Here is a 7,500-nt window from a genome sequence, read left to right on the forward strand (position 1 = left end):
GATGAGCTACATACCAGTTTATGTACTCCCACAGTGCAAAAGCATGTAAATGAGAATATACAGAAAAAGTAAGTCATGCATAATGAAAGAGAACATACACTTATTTAACTCCTCAGAATCAGTTCAAAGACAAAAAATCCATTCCATTCTCTATAACTGAAAAAAACAACATATCACATTCAACTTATAATATTTCTTGTTAAACCATAGTAATCAATTTCATGTACTTGTATCCATGAGCAAATAGAAATGTTCCTTGAAGAAATATACTATATTATGCTGAGTATGTAAAATACAGGCTGCTAATAAAGTAATGGCCTTACTATTTAACTTTATTTCAAAAACTGATAATAAACTGAGCAGTATTATACATTTGTTAAGAATCTGTCAAAAAAGAAATTCATCATTCATCATATAAAAACAAGTCCACTGAAATGTTTTCAGGTGCTGGAATATACAAATAACATGCTATAAATAGAATGAATGTTCATCTTCACATGCAAAGAAATGCATTTTACAATAAGGAAAATCACCTTCAAATTCTCTTGTCTGTAAAGGGCTATGTAGCCATTGCAGAATAATTTGAACTATGGTATATTTTCAGCAATAACTAGCAAAATTTAATCACAGTAAGTAAACGATGTCATTGATATCTTTTCAAAAATGAAAGTGATTTGGGATAACAAAAAGCAATAGCAAATTGCAAGATTTAGGATGTAAAATTTCAAGTGTAGTAGTCTATAATCAAAAGTGAAGCAAACACTCACATCTATTTAAAACAAGAAAGACAGCAAAATCCTTATGCACCATATTTTTCAACTTCAGAATTGCACTTCATTCTCGAAACATTACTAAATTCAACTACAAGTTATAGATAAGATTATATAAATTTATAAACTAGTTATCATCCAGCATAAGACTGCATCATGTAGTTTATGCACCAGAAGAGACCAACAGATCTTCACCATATACATTCTGGAAAGATGGAACTTGGACTGGTTCCTTTCTTGATGGTAAACAGCAAGGAAGGTTTACAAACTTTATCTTCCCAGAATATAGATAGGAAGGTTTATAAGTTTCATCTTACCAGAATACAAACACTGTCATGCAAAGCATCATGGCATCACTTGATCCATATATCTGGGAACTTTGATAAGTGATTCTGAGCTTAACTCTACTTTGCATAGATGTTTCATGTGTTCTTTATGACTAATATTTGTATTTTCTGTGCAGTTTTATTCTGGATAATTACCTATATACATACTAACTTCATTATCTAAACCAAACCAACTCTTGTTATATACTGAAGTTCATCTTCTACTATCAAATTTGTAACATGATTTTGGTTATGTATCATGGTTCACACACGATCTCAATTGAAATTAAATGTATACAAATGCAACTCTTCCCAATACTATTTGCTTTGACTTCTATCTAACAATCTGCCTGCCTTTTTCTGACTTTCTATTCCTTATTACTTATTTTCCTCTGCTTTTCTCTGCCTTATATATATATATATATATATATATATATATATATATATATATATATATTTCTTTAATTTCCACAAGCTTTACTCCCATTCAAACAGATGTTTGACTCTGATCCTTCATGTTTAGTTATGAGTATTGACCCTGCCTAAATTGCTAAAAATGATAGGATCAAACATTTCCAACAGAAAATCTAGGCTTCCAACTATAACCTTAGAATCAATATATTTTTAAGACAAACATATCAATACCCAAGAGGCAGATGGAAGTTTAAATTAGCATGACCTTTAATACATTTATAGTTGGACAATTGGTCTAAGAGCAACACTGGATGCACATACCATCAAATGACCAGATGACACCTAAAGTGATCATCATAACAGCTTTTTCTGAATATTATACAGGCTGTTTGCTAACCAAATTAATTTTGAACTTGCTACAACCTGTGAAGTCTAATACAGTTGTAGCGCAGCTTCAAGTAATCGCTGCTGAGATTTGCTGGCTTTATTAACAAAGAATGAGGTTACAGTGATCAGCAACGACAGTGACAGGTGTACATCCTAGAAATATTCACCTTTTAGAAATCAATGAATCGTGAGCCAAAAGTCACAATTCTATAGACATTACTGCTAATCAAACTACATACCTGTAATTCTCTGGACTCTCTCACTTTAAACATTTTAGCAAGAAGTCAACATGTATACTTTTCATATCATATCAAACGCTGTCATGTAATTCTAACCATACGACTTCCTGCATTTGCATACATTCCTGTATAAAATCCCTAACCTTCAACTCACATCAGAGATTATCGCTAAACTGCCGGTTGGATTTAATTAATATTCTACCAGAGTGTCGCATTAACTTCAAGTCGGAAAGAAATAAGGCAGAGCTTACAGCAGCCAAGATGATTCGCACTGGCACCATTTCTAGCTGATCCCACTCAAATGACGTAACCACATTCTTCTACACAGAAGCTCCACTCACCATTTTAACAATATATATCCTAAAATAATATATGGGCCACGCCATCAATACATACTCTGAGCATTGGGATGAATGACAAGCAGGAAGACGAAGACCAACCTATTCCTCCTTTTGTTTACATCGCGTGTTCTAAAAGTGTCGTTTTTCTTTACGATACTAGCATTATTATATAATCCAAAGTTATAAGCGAATTACTATTTCTAGATTAACTTTTGATAAATATTTGAAATATGTCATTGCCATTTACAAGTCTGTACTGGAATGTGTTTACCATAAATAATTTCGGTAAAAGAGTGAATTTCGGCAAAGACGACTATGAAATTAACATTTTTTTGTACACCATGAAATCCGTGCCGCCCCGCTTCTCGGTCGGTTTGTGGCCCTGCCCTTCACACAGGCGACCGCTCCCGTCTAGACGTCCGGAATGGTTTTCGAGTACCGCCCCCCCCCTCACTGAGGTGAAACAACCTTTGGATGGTTGCTTCAGAGGGATGAAAGGAACCAGCTGACCAAAAGGACAAAACCCCCCTTTCCTCACTGAGGTGAAACAGCCTTTGGATGGCTGCTTCAGAGGGAAGGGGGAAACACTTTGAAAAGACACAGGTCCTTTCCTTCCTCACTGAGGTGAAACAACCTTTGGGTGGTTGCTTCAGAGGAATGTAAGGAACTGCCTGGCAAGAACGCAAAACCTCCCTTCCCTCACTGAGGTGAAACAGCCTTTGGGTGGCTGTTTTAGAGGGAAGGGGGAACTACTTTGAAAAGACACAGGTCCTTTCCTTCCTCACTGAGGTGAAACAACCTTTGGGTGGTTGCTTCAGAGGGATGAAGGGAACTGCCTGGTAAAAGTGCAAGACTCCTCTTCCCTCACTGCGGTGAAGCAACCTTTGGGTGGCTGCCTCAGAGGGCTGAGCAAAAAGGCTCCAAACAATGATGTCTCGTAGGTGGAAGGGCATCCCCTCTGGTCTCTCCCCAGGGGTTTACACCTACCCACGCGTTTGCCGTGCGTGGCAGCCTTGTGCGCTGTGGAGACGGGAGTCCTGGAGGTTGAGCGATGCCGTGAACGAGTACGCCCTGCGGCTAGCAACACGCCTCTTTGGTCCTCTATTCCAGCAAGACAGGCGGCCTGATCCCGGCCCGGTCACGGTCAATCGGCTGGTCTCCCCCGGGAGGCTAGGGTCAAGCAGTCATGCCGCCATTGGCACTCACAATGGTCCGTTAGTGCCGTCACAATGGCTATTGGCTGCGTATATCCTCTCATCACTCCTGTTGCTGTTAGACACTGGTTCTGACACTCAGCTTCCCCTTGTTGGACTCCGTGGTGGGTGGGGGCGTGAGAGGATGAAGCACTTACCAATTCATGGAAAAAACTATCAAACACCCCCCACAGACTGAACTTACAGTTGACGAACCGCGCAAGGCCCAGACCACGGTAGTCACCATGAAGGCATATGCGCCTTCCGGTGGCAAAAGAAAGCCCCAAGCACAGGATGACACTGTCACCCCTGCTGCTAAGGTGGACAAGACCGAAGCCAATGGGTCTGTCCACCGAATAGTCAAAGATCTTGACTCGCGAGCTGGCCTCTCCAGGCCAGCAGCTAAGCCAGGGAGGCCCCTGAGTTCACAGACGGCCTCCCCGACTGAGAGGGGAGAGCAGGCTGAACCAGCCGCATCAGCTCCTGCCTCCTCAAACAAGCCCGAAAGCCGAAAGGGCGGGCCGAAGCGTCCGAGGCCGGATACCGACTCTGATGAAGAGTCGGGACCCCCTAAACGCTTCACCCAGTTCAAAGTGCCAGCTAAACCCGAAGGCTTCGACAATGCCTACCAATTGGTCAGGGCATTGGAGTTGCAACGGAAAATCCGGTTGTCGATCCGGGTCGCCCGAGATCAGGGCATGATCATAATGCCCAAAGATCAAGCTACCTTAAATTTCCTCCGGGAAACGAAGGAGCTAACTGATGGGAGAAAAGTGAGTCTTTCCCCACTAATTCCCGAGGAAAAGAGAACCAAGATGGTGCTACTTGGCTTCTCAGTCTCGTACGATGTGGAGCTGATCGCTTCACACCCACAGGTCGTGCAGGCTTCCCGAATGTCGAAGGGGAAGACCCCAACCAGGCAAGTCCTGGTGACCATGAAAGGTGCCCCAACCACTACCCTTGATCTGGGTAACTGGGGCACCTACAACCTTCGAACGTATGTGCCAGAACCACTTCGGTGTTTCAAGTGCCAGAAATACGGTCACCACAAGGCTAACTGTACAGCCAAGCCTAAATGTGGTGTCTGTAGCAAGGCACACAACACAGAGGTATGCCTCAAGGCATACAAAGAGGAAAAGAGGGACACAACAGCCAAATGTCCCAACTGTGCCAAGAAGCATCATGCCTGGAGCCTGACTTGCTCTGTCAGGAAAAAGGCGGCCCTCAGGCGACAAGAGGTTGCTCAAAACCGATCAGACTTTGTTCCTGCCCCACCGGGCACCCATGTCTGGGGAAGGAACAAAAGCGAAAAGGCCCCCCGACCTCCTAAGAGGAAGGAAGCCGCCCCCCAGCCGACACCGGATGTCTCCAACAAAAAGGAGTTTCCGACAATGCCAAAGGTGCAGAAAAAGAAACTAAAGAAAAAAGTTTCTAAGAGCACCACAAAAACCTCCCCAACAGATGATCATCTCCTCTTTGACGAGGACGATATGACTCTCCTGTTAACTGCTGTTGTCACAGCAGTAGCAACAGCCCTGGGGAGGTCGAGTGAGGAGGCCGAGAAGGCAGTTTCGGTCGCCATGACGGCAATGACCCAGACTGTCGCAGCCCTGAAGGGAAGAAAGCTGGCTAGAGAAAAACCAGCCTCACCCTCACCCCAGGACGAGACTCCCCTCCCCACTCCAAACCAGGCCATGCCTTCACAGGCAGAGCCAAAACAGGCTGAATCTGTGCAGCCAGAGCCAGATCACGCTGACCTTGCCCAGGCAAGGCCAGCAAGGCCAGCCAAGAAAAAGCCTGAGAGAAAAGCCGAACCAACCAAAGTCAGAGCTACCAAAGGCTCTCCACCCCCCAGTGGACCCAAGGATAGCCTGACAACAGACGAGGAGCCCTCAACTAGCGAGGACCTCGCAATGGAGTTGTCAGACTCCGACGATGTCTCTGATGTAACTATCACTGAGTAACATCATGACACACCATCTAAGCATCCTACAGTGGAACATCAATAGCTTCTCTGCAAAGAACGCTTTTCTCCAAGCAGTAGTGCGATCAAGGAACATTGACATTGTCATGCTCCAGGAGACATTAACAGTGGACACTGTTCGCTTCTCAGGGTACCATGCCTTCACACTGCCACGAACACCTGGCAAGAGAGGCTTGATCACCCTTGTGAGAGCAACAATCCCCTGCTCCGCAATAGCCGATGCATCGCACTGTGGAGATGATGTTGAATCCCTTGCCGTCGAGGTTCACCTGGCCGGGGGGCCCCTCAAACTGTACAATGTGTACAGCCGGCCACGCTGTAAAAGCTTAGACATTAGCCAGGTCTGTGCTTCTGCTGCACACGACCGAGTGATCATAGGGGGAGACTTCAATGCACACCACCCCATCCTGGCTCCCTGCCGGGCACCGGATGCGGCCGGCTATCACATAGCCGACGTGCTAGAGACATTCCCTGAGATCGCTCTCCTCAACACCCAAGAGCCAACGCATGTCAGAGGAGGGGTCCTAGACCTCACCCTGGCCACTGCGACTCTGGTGGGGAGGATTGGCTGGTGTGTCGATGAGACCGTCACAAGTGACCATTACGGCACTATAACTACCCTCATGGATGCTGGCCCAGCCGAAATCCTAAGACCAAATCCAAGATGGAAAACAGACAAGGCCAACTGGCAGGCGTTTCAAAACGCCTTGGCCCTCTGTCTGAGATGCAACAATCCCCCACAAAGCGAAAATGTGGAAGTGCTCGAAGCCAGCCTGCTAAACGCCATTAATGAAGCAGCCTCACAGACCATACCCAAAACTCGGCCTGGGTCCAGAAGTCACAAAGACGCCTGGTACTTCAATGACGAGATCAGGGAGGTCAACCACAGGGTGAACATGTGCCGAAAACTATTCCGAAGGCAAAGAACCCCTGACAACCTATCCCTCCTAAGGGAAGCTGTCACGGATGCCAAGGAAACTGCCAACAGAGTCAGGCAGGAAAAGTGGCTGGAATGGTGTGAGTCCTTCGACCACCAAACCACCCTTTCAGAGCTGTGGCAACGGGTCAAGCGAGCTACCAGCCGCTCAGCCCCGAGGTGCACCCATCACGACCCCCAAGCAGAGGCTAACAGACTGGCGCACGAGTTCTCTGCGAGAACGAGCAGCAACAGTCTGCCAGCCGAGCTGAGGGCAAGACAAGAGCGTCTACAGCCAGACAGACACGCTCAGATCAGAGAAAGGGCAGCCGAACCCGATAACTCAGACGTTATCTTTTCTCTGAGGGAACTAAGGAAAGCCTATAAAACCAGTTCCAACACAGCCCCGGGCTCTGATGGGATCTCGTACCCCATTATCTCCCACCTAGGACTAGCAGGTGAGCGTGCACTCTTGCAACTCATCAACAAGTCCTGGGAAACTTCCACTCTACCCCAGAGTTGGAAGAGGGCTACCATAGTTCCCGTCCCAAAACCAAAGGAGCCGGGGAAGTACCGCCCCATCTCTCTGCTCAGCTGCCTGGCCAAGACGGCTGAGAGGATGGTACTAAACCGGCTTCAATGGAAAACGGGACCCCCGCACGAACACCTTCACGGGTTCACAAGGGGCATGGGCACAGCACACAGCTTAGCCACGCTCTTAAGCACAATCAGCAAGGGCCCAGCTGTGGTGGTATTCCTTGACCTGGAGAAGGCTTTTGAACTGGCAAGTCCGCTTGCCATTCAGGAAAGCCTGATCCAGAAGGGAATCAGAGGAAAGCTCTTGGCTTGGATAGGTGACTACTTCAGGAACAGGACTGCCAATGTCAAATTCCAGGGTCACCTATCGCAGCACATGCCGCTCGAAAATGG

At 46.2% G+C, this 7,500-nt stretch overlaps 1 protein-coding gene across 4 annotated transcripts in view; it reads right to left on the bottom strand.

Annotated features, from left to right (window-relative positions):
* The window catches only part of LOC125031107, a 24,082-nt gene extending 21,479 nt beyond the window's left edge, over positions 1 to 2,603 (bottom strand). For 2 of the 4 annotated variants that reach the window (XM_047621607.1, XM_047621605.1), the window contains exon 1: positions 2,388 to 2,411. The gene's annotated coding sequence lies outside the window, so the exon portion shown is untranslated. Of the gene's footprint in view, positions 1 to 2,387; positions 2,412 to 2,532 lie in introns of those variants that run through there. The other 2 variants (XM_047621606.1, XM_047621608.1) reach the window with 2 other exon arrangements.
* Between the last annotated feature and the right edge of the window lie 4,897 nt (positions 2,604 to 7,500).

Source organism: Penaeus chinensis, chromosome 12 (assembly GCF_019202785.1).
Source record: "Penaeus chinensis breed Huanghai No. 1 chromosome 12, ASM1920278v2, whole genome shotgun sequence".
NCBI lineage: Eukaryota > Metazoa > Arthropoda > Malacostraca > Decapoda > Penaeidae > Penaeus > Penaeus chinensis.